Here is a 19132-nt window from a genome sequence, read left to right as displayed (position 1 = left end):
ATTCTGTGAATTTTGCAGTTCGGTTTTCTTTCCAAAATATGTCTACCTAAGCGTGCCTTTAAATGTGTTTATTAGTGAAAACATAGACATCATATGTATGTGTGGGGGGGGAGAGAACAAAATTGCCTGCAAAAATATGCATATTACAGTAGGAGAAAAGTATGTTAAAATGCTGGTGAATTCTCATGATGACTTTAAACAAAAATTGCAGACTGATGCAGAAAAGGGATGAACTGAACTGCAAACTTCAAAAATGAGGAACTGAAAGCTGACAGATACACCCATCCGTCATGTCTACATAGAAGGAAGTCTCATTGATTCAGTTGGACTCAAGTCCCCAATAAGCATGGATCCCACTTCCCGTCTCTTGAGAAGCTCAGAACTTCTTACACCTCCCTCTACCATGCAGGTACTGACTATGTTGAGACATCTTTCGCATCAAGACTGTAACAACATTGTATGCCCTTCGAGTTTCTGTTTTGTTGCATGGGGCTCTAAAAGGTTAACATGGATGAACATTTATGGTACACTCTGCCATGCAAATATATATACTGTACCCCTGCCCCATGGAATGCTCACTCATCAGATGTCAAGGAAATAAATAATGCGAAAACTTTGAGAAGACGCCTGAAGACAGCCCTGTATAGGGAAGTTTTTAATGTTTGGCGTTTTGTTGTGTTTTTATATTTGTTGGAAGCTGCCCAGAGTGGCTGAGGCAGCCCAGTCAGATGGATGGGGTACAAATAATAAAGTTGTTGTTATTTGGTGGGAAACAACCACTTCTGAATGGAGTTCATCAGAATTGTGTGGTAGCAAGAGCACAAAGAAAGTATTATAAGTGCGAAGTGGGCTCTGAAACTACATATCACAGTGGATCCTTAGCAGGGTGGGTTGGGTTGGTGGCATGGCAGAGGCCTCCCAACAGTGGCATGACTGCATCCTACTGGGGTGTAGAATGGCAGTGGCAAGGCCAGGGCATTGCGGGCACACTGAAAAGAGCATTGCAAAGCCCCTACACTAGCCCCAAAAGCAGCAATAGCAATAACTACTCATTGTGACGCTGGAATGCAAAGCAGCTAGGCTAAGATGGCTTCCCCACCAGCCACTCCTGAGCCTACTCTGCAACATGTCTGCTCCATCCATGTTATTCCCCAGGAAACTATAAGCTCTCAGGAGCTCAAGGAAGGGAATTTCCCCCTTTCCCCTCTCCAGTTTCATTTTTCGTTTCCAACTGACACTCAACATCTTGTGGCTCCTGAGAATAATCAGTACTCCCAAACTAGGGGGTTTTTTTGGCGCGCAGGAGGGGGAGGGATGAAGGTTAAGGCGGTTGTTTTGTTTGTATTTTTGCAAGAGCACTGGGGTTTCCCGGCCGCGTACTGATACTTCCCCCTAGTTTCTCAATGGCCCCATTTCTCTCGGCACTCACCACCTCAGTTCACTGTTAGGGGGAGCATGTGGCTTGCAAAATCTTGAGACGAAATGTGAGGCTTTGCACCTGCTCTGCAATGGGAGTTAATTCAGTAGCTGGTAGCAGTTTTGGTTTTGCAAGAGTTTATCAGTTGTTGACATATGAAGAGGAAGCCAAACTTAAAGGGAGGGAGAGAGAGATGACACTGTTTCCATGAACGTCTACTGATCTTCTTGTCAGTTGGCTGGTGTAAGTCTCTCTTGTAGGGCAGATGTCAGTGGCTGGATTAGCGGCTGGGTCATAAGATAAGCTTCTTTAATTGGCTTGTTCTAAAGCACACAGCCATTACAGAGCAACACCACCTACATCTTTTAAACTCTGTGTAAAGTTACACTGCAATTAAGAGAAGTGCCATGGAATACAAAAGCACTTCCTTTGTTTTTATTTTTAATAAGCGAAATAAAATGTTGGTCCTTAAAAAAAAAAAAAGCAATATGCAAACCGCAGTCAGTTTCCTTGGATACAACAGTATCTTTCGGTGAATAGCTGCTTTCACATTTGTGGACCTATAAGGTTCAAGGGGACATAATTGCTCTGCCCTTTCGCTACTTCCCCTTTAGTTCCACCTCTGTGGCAAAAAGAAGAAGTCGTAATTAGCACAAAGTGCCCTTTGGATCAGCTCTGTGAAAACGTTAAGAATGTATGAAGAGCCTTGGTGGATCAAACCAAAGGTCCACGTAGTCCAGCATTCTGTTTTCACAGTGACAACTCAGATCAATAACTATGGGAATCTCACAAGCAGGAAGTGGGTGCAGCAGAACTCATGCCCTACAAGAAGATTGCTTACTTAAAGAGACAATGCCCCTGTGGCTCTGGACAAACAGAAACAACAGAGCATGTGCTTCTCCAGTACCTATACTATAGAGACATTCGTATTAGCCTCATCTCCCCACTACTCCGTAAGTACACAGGGTGCACAGGACAATTTTATACCCCACTGCTGCTGTCAGATACCAACTCTGCTACAACATAGTGTTGCCAGATTCTGCACAGCAGAGTTCAAAATTTGTGCCACAAACTAGATTTAATGAACACTCACATCAGAGTACTCTCAAAACTGATAGTTGTAGTTTTTTATATACTAACCTTTTATGCTCTTCCATATCCATTTAATGTTCTTGACCCTTCTTTTAGTTTTTTTGAGATTCTTATAGTCTTTTAGATATACCTTCTGTTTTAATATATTTTTTAGGTTTCCAAAACGTTTTACATATTCTAAATGATTGTTCCCCACCCTCCTTATGCTGGTCTATGACCATAATAAAGATTTCATTGATTGAACTCATGTCCCTTGCGATTCCCACTGAAGTGCACAGACTTTCAGAGTGCCTTCCTTGTCCTGGGTAACCAACAATTGCTATCAGAAAGTGGGAAAATCCGGGAGCCTTGCATAATGAACCACTCTGCCCTTTGCATCTCAGCCTAGGCCATCAACCATTTCCAGGCAATAGGCTTAGAGACAAACTGGACATGTCATTAAATCAGGAGGGGCTGTAGGACAACACTGGAACTAACCCCTGCTACTCTGCTGCACCCCAACCTCACCCACCCACCCCCACCCGTAAGTGGCAGTGATGCTGCAAGTGGGGTGCTGGGGTCAAAGAAGGGAAGAAAGACATAGGTTGCAGTTCCCAGAAGGTCTATGGAAATCACCTTAGCAATGAGTGCTGCATACTGAAGAGGAGGGACAGGGGTGGTGCTGTAGTCTAAACCACAGAGCCTCTTGTGCTTGCCGATCAGAAGGTTGGTGGTTCGAATCCCCGTGACGGGGTGAGCTCCCGTTGCTCTGTCCCAGCTCCTGCCAACCTAGCAGTTTGAAAGCACACCAGTGCAAGTAGATAAATAGGTACCGCTATGGCGGGGAAGGTAAATGGCGTTTCCGTGCACTCTGGTTTCCGTCACTGTGTTCCGTTGCACCAGAAGTGGTTTAGTCTTGCTGGCCATATGACCCGGAAAGCTGTCTGTAGACAAACACCGGCTTCCTCGGCCTGAAAGCAAGATGAGTCCCGCAACCCCATAGTCGCCTTGGACTGGACTTAACCATACAGGGATCCTTTACCTTTTTTTTCCTTTACTGAAGAGGGTGCCATTTTTAAATGCACCTGAAGGGAAAATTTCAAAAACCCAAAGCAAAGCCCATCTTCTCTATTTAGTTGGAAAGATTATATGCTGCTTTCCAAATAAATGGTTTCAAAAGTTTCCATAGTACAAGGCGTCTTGCAAACATATTGGCAGAGCAAGCCTTTAAATGTATAGTGTGAATGTGGCGGCAGAAATAATGAAGAAATAATACCTTGAAACCATTGTCACACCAGCTGACCCACAGTGGGGGCTTATCGGGTTCTGCTGGCTCAACCTGGTTAATTGGCACTTGACTGATGTAGATGTTCATCCTGGTGCTTCAGAGAAGGTAATAATCTATGGTATCTGAAATTAATCAAAATCGCATTAATAATGATTTGCTTTTCTGATATGAAATAGATTGCCAACAGTGAATGTCTCAGCAGTGTTCACAGATTCAACATAGTGCTAGAATTACTAATAAAAATGACAGCACTTCTATTGGATGACTCCCCGTGTTTTTGCTGATAGGATGTTGACCTGAATTAGTGCAAATTGTTTATTATATATATACTTTTACAACTGAATGAAACCAAGGGCTAATAATAATGATTTTAAAAAAAATACTTCATCAAATGTCTCCGTTACATAGTGTTCGCTGTAATTGTTTCCTGCAATAATGATAGCTAATGATTTCAACCATTTGTTTGTAAGTTGGTGACAATCAGAATTAATCACTTGACTTGATAAAAAACGTTCAGGTAATTAGTAATTCAAGTTTACAAAGGATTTAGAAAGGAGGAAAAATTGTGCAATTAATGTTCTACATTTGAAAAGTGTGTCATTGCATTTTAAGGCTTGAACTACTTATGATCTTGGCAAATGTTATATTCCAAACTCCCTTTTGCTGAGGTTACATGAAAGGGCGAGAGGAAAGTGGAGCGCTTTAACAGAGAATAATAGTATTTATTTCCAACCCTGGGTGTTTCCAGGTGATCTCAGTGATAGCAGGGTGGAATCAGGGCAATGGAAAGAAAATGATTATTATCTCCAAGGAGTTTTCTCCAAGGAGTTCAACGTAACGTAGGTGCTTCTTCCACTCCCCAAATTATCCTCGCAACAAGCCTGTGAGGTAGGTTGGGCTAAGTGACAGACTGGCGCAAGTGTTACTCATGGCTGAGTAGAGAATTGAACCCGAGCCTCCCCGGGCAGTAGAGTGAGACATTATTGGGACCGAATCTGGAAATAGGCAGAGATCTGACATGCAGGATCCAAAGCTATGGTTTCAATTGCCCTTCAATTGCAAGGCTCAAGGATCTTGTGTTGACATACAAAGCCCTGAACCATCCAGAATATCTTAAGGACCACCTGAGTCCTTATAGCTTGGCTTGACCACTGAGCTCACCCAGAGGAGCACTGCTGGTTGTCCCTTGTGTCTACAGATGCTCTACTGTAAGTCCAGCATTTAGTGTCGCTGGTCCCATGCTGTGGGACACCTTTGCAGCAAATTGGCCCTAAATAGAGTGAGCTTGCCGAGACAGAGAGATTCCTTCACAAAGACTGCCCTATTATCAGGTGTACCTTTTTACGGGACTGGAGCCCAATCAAATATACAAGTCAAACCTTGCCCACAGCGCAGGGACTCTATTTTCAGGCAAAATTCCTGGTGTGGTGCAAGAAATAGCTATAATTTTGTAATGCTATTTATATGCTTGCATGCTCTTGCAGTCTAAGAAAGCACACCCATTGTTCACCAAAGAATTCATGTTGCACTAACAGCGCAAAAAAAAATGTTTAAGTACTTCCTCCTCAATAAAATTAGCATAAAAATATATTGGGTTGATTAAGGCAGCTTCTGGGAGTAGTCAAAACATTCCCGTTAGGCAGTCAAGTCCTTTGCAAGGTTCACAGGGGTTTGTTTTGCTTGGATTCTAACTTAATTCTAAAGGCCTACAAATAATGGCAAATTGAATCAAACTCTGGGCTGAAGTTATAGATGAAAATCCTCCCCAAAGTTGAAATAGATCATATATTTTTTTAAAGTACTGAGTTGCTATTTATTATTCTGTTTGTAAGAGACCTTCATACAGTTACTGTGGGGGCTACTATCATGTGGGAGATTGCTTGATATCATTCAGATGTTTTTATTTATCTTTGTTGGCCTTCCAGAATAGATAGTAACAGCATAGCACTGAACACATGAAAAATATTGGGTGCTATTAACACCCAGATGGGCGGGGTATAAATAATAAAATTATTATTATTACAGAAAATAAGACATACTACAAGAGGCAAGATCTCTTCAAGAATTCTAAGGTAAAGGTAAAGGGCCAGTCGCGGACGACTCTGGGGTTGCAGCGCTCATCTCGTTTTATTGGCCGAGGGAGCCAGCGTACAGCTTCCGGGTCATGACTAAGCCGCTTCTGGCGAACTAGAGCAGCACACGGAAACGCTGTTTACCTTCCCGCTGGAGTGGTACCTATTTATCTACTTGTACTCTGACGTGCTTTCGAACTGCTAGGTTGGCAGGAGCAGGGACCGAGTAACGGGAGCTCACCCCATCGCGGGGATTCGAACTGCCAACCTTCTGATCAGCAAGTCCTAGGCTCAGTGGTTTAACCCACAGCGCCATCTGCGTCCCCTCAGGAATTCTACTTGCATGTAAAACCAAAGGGAAAGAACGGGCCCAGTTGGTCAGAGCATGGGGCTGATAATGCCAAGGTCATGGTTTTGACCCCTTTGCAGGCCATCTGCATATTCCTACATTGCAGTGGGTTGGACTAGATGACCCTCGGGGTCCCCTCCCAACTCTACACTTCTATGATTCTATCATAAGCACACACCCCATTGGCACCTCTATCACCCTCTACAAGTTGGAGGGCAACCTTCTGGAGTTTGGCGCCTCATGTACTCAGGGAAGCTCCATGTCTTATTTGGAGTCCTGGATGATCAGGGTTCTGAATCATGTATGGACCTTTCACAAGAGCCTGACACACTCTACTTCAGAAGTTCACCTTCCAACTCATGGAAAGTGGCAAAATATGTGTGGTTGTGTCTGTTTGTGTCCGCCTAGTTCACTCACGCCTGAGGAGCCACCTGCCTCATCCAATTTCTTGTCTTTTGTTTGGCTGCCTAACAGTTTCTTGATGGTGGGTTGAATATATGTTCATTATATATGGTGGGTTGAATATATATATATTCATTATATTTGTAAAGAGCGCTGCACTTTTACAAAACTCCCCAGTAGGATCACAACAATTATGAAATATTATCAAATGCAAATAAAACAATAGCAAAGGTACCTATGTCTCTATTGATTGATATAAAGGTAAAGAGACCCCTGACCGTTAGGTCCAGTCGTGACCGACTCTGGGGTTGCGGCGCTCATCTCACTTTATTGGCCGAGGGAGCCGGCGTACAGCTTCTGGCTCATGTGACCAGCATGACTAAGCCGCTTCTGGCGAACCAGAGCAGCACATGGAAACGCCGTTTACCTTCCCGCCGGAGCGGTACCTATTTATCTACTTGTACTCTGACGTGCTTTCAAACTGCTAGGTTGGGAGGAGCAGGGACCGAGCAACGGGAGCTCACCCCGTCACGGGGATTCGAACCGTTGACCTTCTGATCGGCAAGTCCTAGGCTCTGTGGTTTAACCCACAGCGCCACCCGCGTCCCTATTGATTAAAATACAGTATAATTAATACAAGAAGAACTGTTAAGAACAACAAAATCAAAAGTCCTCATCTAATAATTTAAGGGTCCATTGACATACTGCATCTTCCCCCCCTTCCTGTTGACCCAAGAATGTGATGAGATGCTCAACAGAGAGACACAGCTGGTTATATGTCCTCACTGAGCAAAACTGGGCTTCTTGCCCTGGGATATGTGTAACAACCCTATGCTGTTAAGTACTCAAAGTGAAACACCTGTCAAAGTACAAAACTGCAGTTGGTACCCAATGCTGCTGGATGCGGGACAGCAATGAGATAGAGGCAGCATTCCTGGAGGCTCTTTGAGGAAAAGATGCTGGATAGGATGGACCTTGGGCCAGATTCAGCAAGGCTTTTCTTATGGTCAGCAACAGCAGTTTGGGGGTTGGGGGGAGATATATTGGGTTTTCAGATATTGTTTCTTACAACACACCTAGAACTGCACTCAATTACTGTCAACATCCAACCACTGTTGAAACAAGATCAGATGCAGTCCGGATTACTGGATGCTGCCCCTCATCTAAAGAAAGTGAGCTAACTTAAAGAAGTTTTAAAGATGTACCTCAAAACAACAGAGCTTTTGGAATATTATGGTCATACCTTTTTTCAGAATTCACAGTATGCCAGCTGGAGAGAGAGAGAGAGAGGCAGTTTCTGAGCTAGGGATCACTAGGAAAGGAATTGAAAATAAAATAGCCCATAACATTGTTGCTGTTATACAAATTTATGGTGTGGCTGCAACTGAAATACTGTGTAGAGGGTTGATCGTCTCTTCTCAAAAAGCATTCTCAGAATGCTGAACTAGATCCAGCATTGGTCCAGCAGGCTTTTCTTATATTCTAATGTTTTGATTCACCTGCATTGAAGATACCAGCTTTGCCCATTGTATACTAATAAGGATGTTGCGATTATTATGGGATAGGCCACGTATAGTCTGCTTTAAATTTCATTTTGCTGCTCTGGCTGGTGATGCTTTATCAGCAAGTTTTTACACTTGCAGAAAGGTAGTGGAGACTTGATATAAAAAGTAGTATAGCCGTGGCCATAAGGCAACAATTTTCCAAATTACTCCCTGTAGTTCCAACTCCAAATTAAGTTTGTGGGCTTGAAGAGGAAGAAAAAAACAACAACATAAGACAACCTCATTGAATTGCACTTTGAAAATAGATTTGTGCCCTGTTTAAAAACTCTGCAGTCTCAGGGAGGTAAACATTGTTTGGACAAAATGTAACATTTTGAGACAAGCTGCTCACTGCTTACAAGCTGCTTGGAGCATAATTTTAACATAGGAACAGATGCAAAGCTAAGGCTGAACTATCCTGCTCTCGGTCTCTCTCTCTTTATTAAAACAGTGACTTGCAGTATTTTAACGAGAGACTTGGGAAATCAATTTTGGCAAAGTCAAAATTTGAGGCACTGCTACGACGATGAAGGAAAGCCTCGAAATCAATGTATATTTTAGGGTTTCATCACGTGAAATATCTCACCACAGACATTAACTTCCGTTGCTTCACTTTGTACATGGAAGCAAGCAGATACTTTATTTATTCTATAAGCTCAGAAACAACTGCAGGTTCTTCTTCTTTTTTTTCTTTCATGCATACTAAAAATTCAGATAACTTAGGTTTTTCCTTCCCGGCATTTTTGTAGTTTAGTTATACAGTCTAATGTAATTTTTAAAAGGGGAAATGAAGGGGGGGGGGGAGATTTTCACAATGATAAATTATTATATTCAGGAGAAAGTGTGATATGGATAAATATTGTCTCGCTTTTTCATTCCAAAATTGGATAAATAAAGTCCATTTCTCAATATATTTGCCCTGCTAGTTATTGCTTGAAGTTTTCCTTTGATACGTTTATTTCATTATTACGGCTGTCTCCCAGACTCTTCCAATATATTTTGTGGCATTTTCTATTTGTATCCAAATGTAACATTGGTAGCTGTATCAGAAAAGGCCCAGTGCTTTGCAATAACATAGTAACACGGGGTTTGTTTGCTTTTTAACATTTTAAAAGAAGTCGTAATCAAAGTCAAATTTCAAAACAAAATATTGTGGTTTTCAGATTCAGAATTTGAAATGTTGACAAACTTCAAATGTATGCGGTATAAAACTTTGTTTTGGGTCTTATAATTCTGATATATAGTTAATATTTAATAGGTTATACTCAAAGTAGACCCGCTGAAATGAACGGACCGAAGTTAGTTGTGTTTTTTTCGTTTCAGCGGGTTACCCTGAGTATGGCTGATGCTAGATACACCTAAAGTCATCTAAATCTTAGACTGCATGCTTTGTTTTGATTTGACCGTTCTGCGAGTAGTTTGCACAAGCCACTTGTAACAGGTAAACAGTAAAGGTATAGAACCCGTGGAAGGTTAAGTCCAGTCAAAAGCGACTGTGCTGTTGCAGCGCTCATCTCACTTTCAGGCCAAGGGAGCCACTGTTTTTTCCACAGACAGCTTTCCAGGTCATGTGGCCAGCATGACTAAACCACTACTGGCATAACAGAACACTGTGACAGAAACCAGAGCACACGGAAACACCGTTTACCTTCCCGCCACAGTGGTACCTGTTTATCTACTTGCCCTGGTGTGCTTTCGAACTGCAAGGTTGGCAGGAGCTGAGACAGAGCAATGGGAGCACACCATGTCGTGCGGATTCAAACCGCCGACCTTCCGATCAGCAAGCCCAAGAGGCTCAGTGGTTTAATGATCTATAATGAAATCAAGAAAGTCCTTAAGTGGACTTTCTCTAAAAAACCTGAGGCTTTTCTCTTGGGCATGGTCGGCCAATTGGTGCCAAGGAAGGATAGGACGTTTTTTATGTATGCTACTACAGCAGCAAGAATTCTTCTGGCAAAGTATTGGAAGACACAAGAACTACCCACTCTGGAAGAATGGCAGACGAAGGTGATTGGCTATATGGGACTGGCAGAGATGACCGGCAGAATCCGTGACCAGGGGAAAGAGACAGTGGAAGAAGACTGGAAGAAATTTAAAATATATCTTAAAAATTGTTGTAAAATTGAGGAGTGTTAAGATGTTAAGGAATTAAGAAATAGAGAATTGCAGCTGAAATTAATAAGTCAAAGAAAAAAGAATCTAATGAAAGTGACTGAAATAATTAATTAATTGAAGGAGTTGCTGAAGAAATGTAAAACAAAGATGCAGAAAAGGGGAGGTATGGGGAAGTCTGGGAAGTAAGGTGTATGAAAATAAGACTATGAAATTATACATGTTTATTTGTTTGTATGTTTTTGTTTTGTGTATGGTTTGTTTTTATTATGTGTTTGGAAAATCAATAAAAATTTATTAAAAAAAAAAAAAGAGGCTCAGTGGTTTAGACCATAGCGACACCCGCTCCCCTCCCCTTGTCAAACAGATGCCCCAATCCATTTGGGGGCAAATGCATCTAGAAGATGTGTGCCTCCTTAGCTGAAAGAGCAATCCCATGAGTAAATGGGTACTATGTATGGGGTTCCCCACTCCAGTCCAACAACTGGATTGCATAATAGCGATAGAGCCTTGCTGGATCAGACCAAGGTTCAGTCTAAGGCATGCATGAGGAACCTGTGTCCTTCCAGATAGTGCTAGACTACAACTCCAATCATCCTTGATGCTGGCTGGGGGCTAGGGGTGCCAGAGGCCAGCATAGGTCCCACACCCGATTCACAAAACATGCATGGAGACCTTTCAAAATGTTGAAGTCCTCCCTGTTTGATGCCTAACAACTGGCTGGTGGGATCTTAACATTTAAAAACGTGCTGCTCCGTTTGGATTGGGGGTGGTGCTATTTCAGAACCAAACAAAAGCTCGTCAGTGCTATGCTTTGGTGTTGATGCCTATGTTGCCATGTTGACTGAGAGTGAGACAGAACCTCACTGTGCCTGTGACGTTGAGGGGAGGGTGCGAGGAAGTCTCGCTTCTGTGGTTTAGAATGGCAAGCTTTTGACGGCTGCAGAAGCTCCTGAAATATTATATTCATCTGCGTAGACAGTTATTTTCTTTGTGGCTTGACTCCTTATGACTCATTCGTAGGTCGGTGTCATGGCAGCTTTCCCTTTCCAGCTTTCTGTACAATGTCTGGTGTGGGTGGGGTGGGTCATTCTGCAGTTTTGAGTACAAGGTCACCTTCAGGATATAGTGGGGGCTTTTGCCTCCCCTCTAGCTCTTTATAATACGTTCTCTGAAGAATTCCTCTCTGCCCCAAGATGACCTCAAGGCAGCTATTGGCATATTTAGTAAAGATCTATGGGGACTAAATCGGGAGAGACAAAGTGCTTCTGTGCGAGGATGAGAACAGTGTTTAATGGGAAAACAAACACTCACCTGCGCTCTCTTTTTCTCTCGAGGTGGAGGTCACTATAAGAGATCTTTCCAGCCAATGTAAGAGGCTGCTTGACTAGGTGGAAAGAAAAGTCCATGTTGAATTATGCAGAGTGATTTTTGACGTTCAGAACAAAAGAAGAGAATAGTTGTGCAGTCAGAAAGAAGTTTTAAAGGTATGGTCTCTTTTGAAAACATAAGGAAAATAAAATAAAAGCAGAATGTGCTTTGTCACTGATAAAATCTGTGAGATGGGGTATGTTTTAAGATAGTGGGGTAGTGATCCAAGGTCATTGGGGGGAGAGGGCTAGCAGGGTCAAACACCCTTTATTATTTCTTCACAGAGTCCCTGCAGAATCTGTGTCTCGAGAGTCTCAGAGCTGCCCAATCAGCATGAAAGGGGAGCTTTCTGACCACTCTGCTCTCCAAAGCTTACATTTAAGAACACTGAAAACACAAGCTGCTTCAGTTTCAAGAGAACAGTGTGCAAGGTTTGTTATGCACAATGGGACTTCACAGAAAACACAACAAAAGAAGATACTGGGTTCTGCAAATCACTTCCCCGTGTATGTGCACAGAAAATAGGAGATTTAACTGAAAGGCAGGCAACTCGTGGAGCTCTGCAGTGCTTGTTGCAATGCGTCCCTAATTATTAATATTGTATAACTATAAGATTTTTTGCATCATCTCAGAAGGGCTGTGACCTAATGAAGGGACCCTGCACTTCTGAATTTGCCACTCCCCTACTGGCCTTATAGCATGCTAGCAAGGACTGCGTTCTCCCACATCAGAAAAGGGAAAACTGGAGTCCTCAAGATGCTGCTGTACCATAGCTGCCATAATCAATGGTCACTGGCCATGTGGCTGATGGAAGTTGTAGTCCAAAATATTTGGCAGGTAACAGGATGGGCTGTACACTCAAGGTCACTGCTGAGGTGAGAGCTAGGTATGTCCCATTAGATGGCCATCTCTCATGGATGCTTTAGCTGTGATTTGTGCATTGCATGGGGTTGGACTAGATGACCCTTAGATCCCTTTCAACTCTTACATTTCTATGACTTGATGACTCCATAACATTATCTCCAGACGTGTGCGCATCCACGCACATGTCCAATATGGATGAAACCCACCTTTAGTCATAATCAGAGAAGGCCTGCTGAAATAAACAAAGTCAATTTATTTCAATGGGTCTTCTCTGATTATGGCTTTGTTGGGTGTCTGTATCAGTTGTGCAAAGGAGAAAAGGATGAGCTGGCTTAGCATCCTGGGCCCTCTGGGATTATTCTAAAATCATTGTGGTAGGCAGTAACTCACTACGCTTATATAATAATAAATATAATTTATTATTTATACCCCGCCCATCTGGCTGGGTCTCCCCAGCCACCCTGGGTGGCTTCCAACAAAGTATTAAAATACAGTGGTCTGTTAAACATTAAAAGCTTCCCTAAACAGGGCTGCCTTCAGATGTCTTCTAAAAGTCTGGTGGTAGTTCTTCTCTTTGACATCTGGTGGGAGGGCGTTCCACAGGGCGGGTGCCACTACCAAGAAGGCCCTCTGCCTGGTTCCCTGTAACTTGGCTTCTCACAGTGAGGGAACCGCCAGAAGGCCCTTGGTGCTGGACCTCAGTGTCCGGGCAGAACGATGGGGGTGGAGACGCTCCTTCAGGTATATGGAAAGATAAGAAGATCTGTTTCGTTCTGCTCAGAGCACCAGGCTGATTGTGAACACATTATAAATCCCAACACACATAGCTGGCATTATTGACAAGTGCACTCCTTTTCACAGTGGCTGCATAGATTTTACAAGTAGGCTTCAGCAGAAAAGGCACTCTGTTTAAACATGGACTAGTCAGATTCGAGCAGTCAGGATGGCCTTTTCTAAATTCAGGGCACTGGTATTTAATTTGTCATTGTACAGGTCCTAGAAGCTTACTTTACACTGTCCATGCTCAGTTTCCTCTCTGTAGTCAGCTTGCAGCTGCACGGAAACCAATCCCAGTTAATGATTGTACAATCATGGCTTCCATAACCAGACTTGGGTCAGTTCTATGTACACATTATGCAGAATGGCTTGGGGAAACTCTGGACTGTACCACTTGAGGCTGTAGGTAGGCAGTCTTGTTTTCTGCATGCTCTACACTGAATCTTTATCTTAGGCCAACACTTAAGATTTTTCTATGATGTGCTAGCTTGCTACATGGAAGAAGCTTCCTTTTTTGCCCTGGACTCACTTCCAGAAATGGCACAGCCCTTGCAATTTGAAGTGGTGTCTTCCAGAATCCTACCACCCCCGTCTCCCATTATTTGTATGATGCCTGGAATGTTAATTTCATAGAATCATAAAATTGTAGAGTTGGAAGGGACCAGGAGGGTCATCTAGCCCAATGCAGGAATCTTTTTGTCCAAAGTGGGACTCGAACCCACGTTCACATACTCAGTGCTATAGCACATGCTCTGCATGTAAAAGGTTCCAGGTTTAATGCCAAGCATCTTCAAGATAGGACTAGAGGAGAGACCCTTTTCTGAAACCCTGGAGATCTGCTGGGTAGACTGAGCTATATGAACCCATAGCCTGGCTCTAGGTAAGGCAGATTCCTATAGTCTGCTTTAACACGAAGTGAAGGTTAGCACAACTATTTGGGAAGGTCTGCAGCTCAGTGGCAGAGCACCTGCTTGGCATGCAGAAGGTCTCAGGTTCAATTCTGGCATCTCCAGGTATGGCTGGGAAAGACCTCTGCCTGGCACCACTGAAAGCCACTGCCAGTTCGTGTAGACACTACTGAGGTAGATGGCTGGCTGGTCTAAGGCAGCTTCCTATGTTCCTCAGATATCATTACCATCACCCAGTATGTTTCCGAGCACAATTCAAAGTGTTGGTGCTGACCTGTAAAGCCCTAAACGGCCTCGGTCCTGTATACCTGAAGGAGCGTCTCCACCCCCATCGTCCAGCCCCATCATCCAGGACACTGAGGTCCATCGCCGAGGGCCTTCTGGTGGTTCCCTCACTGAGAGAAGAGAGGTTACAGGGAACCAGGCAGAGGGCCTTCTTGGTAGTGGCGCCTGCCTTGTGGAACACCCTCCAGCAGATGTCAAGGCAATAAACAACTATTTTACTTTTAAAAGACAACTGTTTAGGGAAATTTTTAATGTTTGACACTGTATTGTTTTTAATATTCAGTTGGAAGCCATCCAGAGTGGCCGGGGAAACCCATCCAGATGGGCAGGGTATAAATAATAAATTATTATTATTATTATTACTATTATTATTATTATTAATCGCCTCCTACACAATCAACTCAAGGCAATATACAGCAAAAACAGCATAAAGACCAAAACGCTTTTTTAAAAAAATAAGATAGATTTTGAAGAAAACAAGAACAATACAACACAGACATTCATGGCAGGGACAAAAACAGTTACCGGTATTTCTAGAAAGCACACAGAGGGTGTTTACACTTCTCAAAACAAATGCTCTGAAACAGAATGGGCCTTTTCTGCAGTGGCTCCCCATTTGGGAATGTGCTTTCTCCGCAGGGAGGCTTGCTAGGCAAAAACATTCTCCTTCAAGCACATCTTAGGTTGATTAAATGATCTATGGCCTTGTAAATGTGTTGGGGGAGTTGTTAGCTATGTTACGTATTTTGTGTTTTCATTTTGTATTTTAAACCGCCCTACGATCTTTGGGTGAAGGACGGTATATGAATTTAATACGTAACAGCAACAGGAACAGCCAGAATGAAAGGTCTGCTCCGAGTTACTGTGGAGCAGGCTTCTGAGAACTTTGGAACTTGCAGAATAAGCTCTCTTGCAGACCACAGCGACCTACTGGGCATATAAAGGATAAGGTGAACTCTCAAGTAACCCAGTGCTAAATTGTATAGTACCCAAACTGTGTTAGTACCAACATCTTGAACTTGGCTGGGAAGTAGATTGGCGAATCACTTCTGCATCTGAACCTGCAGCTCCAGGTGAGTGTTCTGTCACCAAGAAGCATCAGTAGAAATTAATTGTAGGAGTTTTTGTTGCTATGGAAGTTAACTAGGTAAGCCAGAGAAAATTTTATGCAGCTAAAGAGGCAGCTTCTCCCTATCAAATGGGCATGCTCCCCAAACAGAGAAGACCCATTTAAATTAATGCACATGTTAATTGTGGCCATGCATTTCAATTGGTCTACTCTGGGTATAATATTAGATCCAATGCTCTATTGGGAAACAGGAAGGGGGCGAGCTTAATATCGCATAGATAGATTTGATTTTGTTTCTACTACGTGGAATCTGCTGCTCCTCATATAGTTCTCTTTCAGTTCTCCTGTGTGTGCCCTAAAGGTTCCTATGGGATTGGTGCAGAATCAGTATGTATAAATAGTACTGTGCGGCTTGAGCAGAATGTGCTAAATCAGGGCATCCGATGCCATTTTCACAAATGATGCACCAACCGACTGAAGATCGGTATTTGAATTTTCTGCATCTGTAATGCAAATGAAAATGCAAACCTTACACCGGCTAGGATGCACATCCAACTTCTGAAACCCCAAACCCCTGCTCGCTTTGTCCCCCTGGGACCTTCACAATCCCACCCACGCTACACAAATAACATGCAAGAGTCTCCGCTAGAGCCACTGCCTCACTCCCAGGGGGCCTGAAGGCTGTGACTGTATACACAATACTGTTAACTCTGCATCCAGTGCCCTATCACTTCTAGTTTGGAAAGTGGTCTACACTTGTTAGCCACAAGCCACAGCTCTCCCACCATTTCTTATGTAATATTCCCCCAAACCCAGCTTCGATCCAAACTGAGAAAAAGAATGACCTTGCTGCTTTTTAAGCTGATCATGTGTCGGTATTTTGCGGAAGAGATTCAAGTGCATACGTTAGGTTTGCACGATCGAAGTGGATTAAAGGGCTCAGTCACCCTAATGCGATAAAGCCACTCAAAACAAAAACTTTGCTGTTTGGAAAGTGTCAGTGAAATATAGAATTGTAGAGTTGGGACCCTGAGGATCATCTAGTCCAACCCGCTAAAGGTAAAGGGACCCCTGACCATTAGGTCCAGTCGTGACCGACTCTGGGGTTGTGGCGCTCATCTCGCTTTATTGGCCGAGGGAGCCGGCGTACAGCTTCCGGGTCCTGTGGCCAGCATGACTAAGCCGCTTCTGGAGAACCAGAGCAGTGCACGGAAACGCCGTTTACCTTCCCGCCGGAGCGGTACCTATTTATCTACTTGCACTTTGAGGTGCTTTTGAACTACTAGGTTGGCAGGAGCAGGGACCGAACAATGGGAGCTCACCCCATTGCGGGGATTCGAACCGCCGACCTTCTGATCAGCAAGTCCTAGGCTCTGTGGTTTAACCCACAGCACCACCTGCAACCCCCTACAATGCAGGAATATGCAGTGGTCCCATACAGGAATTGAACTTGCAACTGTGGCATTATCAGCACTGTGCTCGAACTGAGCTATCCAGGCTGATCATAGACTCAGAGTTGGAAGGGACCTTGCGGGTCATCTAGTCCAACCCCCTGCAATGCAGGAATCTCAGCTAAAGCGTCTGTGGCAGATGGCCATCCAACCCCTGCTTAAAAACCTTCAAGGAAGGAGTGTCTACCACCTCTCGTGGGAGTCTGTTCCACTGACGAACAGCTCTGTCACAAAGTTTTTCCTGATGTTAAGTTGGAATCTCCGTTCTTGTAACTTAAATCCATTAATTCGGGTCCATTGTTTTGTCATTGGTTTCAAGTCCTACCCTCCAGGGCGAGATGCAAGATGCATTGGGAAGTAGGGGATGAATGGGAAGATGTGTAAACACCCCACAAGCAAATCAGGATGAATGCATGCTCATTGTCGAATAACCACTTTGTAAACAAATTAGGATAAATGCTAATAGTCTAGCCACTGTGTAGGCCTTGTGGAAGCAAATTAGGATAAATGCTGAATAAACAAGTCGGCCAGAAAAGCCCTCAAAGTAATATTTTTACAAAGCATATGAACATACTCAGGATTACCGGCAGACACGAAACGAATCTCCCATTAAAACAGCAGCAATAACTACCCTGTACCTAGAAAACTAGCACAGAAATGATTTGCTGCTAACTTTCCAGGTGCAGGGACGCGTGCATATGCAGAACTGAGTCATGCGGCCACACCCTGCCAGCGGCAGCCAGGAATGGTAGAGTCATCTGCCATTTGGCTCAAGGAGCATCTTGGCTCAGACGCATCATTTGTGCCACAAATGAAGCCACACCAATGACCGAGAAGGTCTGGAACTAAAGGCCAGGAAGCAGCGGGCGTCTGGCGACTGAAGCGCGCCGAGAATTTTAAGTAACCTCGCAGCGAAGTGCTGCAAAGTCTGCGGGCTCTTCACCTTAACCTTGCGGGCTCCCCGTTCCCAGCGCGCGCCACGCAAATCCCACTCCGGCCCAGGCGCGACCCTCCCCGGAGCGAGCCCTCCGCGTGTGCCGCACTGGCGGCGCAACTCCGAGGCTGTTTTTCTCGCCTTTCTCCGTTTCACCCATGAAATCCGGAACATACCAAGGCGAGGCTTTTTCCTAGGGGGTCCCGAGGGCGGCTTTTCCGCCGCTTTGCCCGCTTTTGCACCCCCCCCCCCACTGTACCGGCCGGATTTGCCAGTTCCTAGCAGCTTGCAAAAAGGAGAAAAAAGTTTGGCTTCCCTTTTCCCCTCCTACTTAAAAAAAAGGCAACCCCGCGCGGAAGGGCGGATTATTTTTTTTTTTCCAAATTAAAACACGCGCACACTTTTTTTTTTTTTTTAAATGCAAGCCCTCCTTCCTCCGTGTGCATTCTTGCAGGCTCCACAAAGTACGCCCAGCCGCTTCCTGGTCGGGGTTTTTTGCAGCGTGGAGGAGGGGCAGTTGCAGGCAGCAGCGGAAACCAGACATTACAGATAAGAGTGTGCAGCGCACAGCCGTCGGCAACTGTCTCTCTCCCTTTCTCGCGCGCGCGCTCGCTCGCTCTCCTCTGCTTCCCCCCCTTTGCACTGCAGTTGCATGAGGATTGGGGCGACGAGAATGCCACTGTGACGGAGGCGTGTGACAAGTCCCCATCTTTTTTTTTTCCTTTCCCCCCTTTTCTTTTTTTTTTTGGGTGTTTTCCCCCCTCCCAATTTCTTGGTCATCCTCTCTCGCGAATCCCCCACAATGCCTTGGTCGATCTGTCTACAATCTGATGGTTGCCTCTGGAAGGAAATGTGAGAGGTAAGAAGAGCGTGTTTTAATTTTATGTTTTTTAACCCCGCGCCTTTTCCTTCTCTTTCATCATCGCCATCCAGCTTTCGACGATCGCGTTGTCGCCGTCGTGACATGTCGCCGATCCTTCAGGTTCTGGCAGATCGGGGCTAGAGGTGGTGGTAGTGGGGGTTTTTTAAATTTTATTTAAACACCACGCTTTCCAAACAACACACCCGTGGTGGCTAAAAGAAGGAGAGGAGGGAGGAAGTGAGATGTTAAGAAGTGCAGGGATATTGTTCTACTCCCCCCACCCCATAGACACTTCAAGGCTTTCCGATCGCGCCTCAGAGAATAGATTTTTTAATTTTTTTTATTTAAAAAGGAAG

At 44.2% G+C, this 19132-nt stretch overlaps 1 protein-coding gene and 1 long non-coding RNA gene across 16 annotated transcripts in view; one reads left to right on the top strand and one right to left on the bottom strand.

The window, feature by feature from the left end:
- Window positions 1-3387: 3387 nt before the first annotated feature.
- Window positions 3388-18249, bottom strand: LOC114597897 (uncharacterized). Its single transcript, XR_003706918.2, has 3 exons — window positions 18091-18249; window positions 11570-11642; window positions 3388-3898 (listed from the first exon to the last, which is right to left on the bottom strand). It is a non-coding gene; the product is annotated as an uncharacterized LOC114597897 (long non-coding RNA).
- Window positions 18250-18355: 106 nt separating this feature from the next.
- Window positions 18356-19132, top strand: part of MBNL1 (muscleblind like splicing regulator 1) — a 180978-nt gene continuing 180201 nt past the window's right edge. For 3 of the 15 annotated variants that reach the window (XM_028731323.2, XM_028731315.2, XM_028731316.2), the window contains exon 1: window positions 18361-18773. The gene's annotated coding sequence lies outside the window, so the exon portion shown is untranslated. Of the gene's footprint in view, window positions 18774-19132 lie in introns of all 15 variants that reach the window. The other 12 variants (XR_013393137.1, XM_028731325.2, XM_028731326.2 and 9 more) reach the window with 10 other exon arrangements.

The sequence above is a fragment of the Podarcis muralis genome, chromosome 6 (assembly GCF_964188315.1).
Source record: "Podarcis muralis chromosome 6, rPodMur119.hap1.1, whole genome shotgun sequence".
NCBI lineage: Eukaryota > Metazoa > Chordata > Lepidosauria > Squamata > Lacertidae > Podarcis > Podarcis muralis.
The sequence above is the reverse complement of the archived record's forward strand: the minus strand, read 5'-3'. Positions and strand labels throughout refer to the sequence as shown.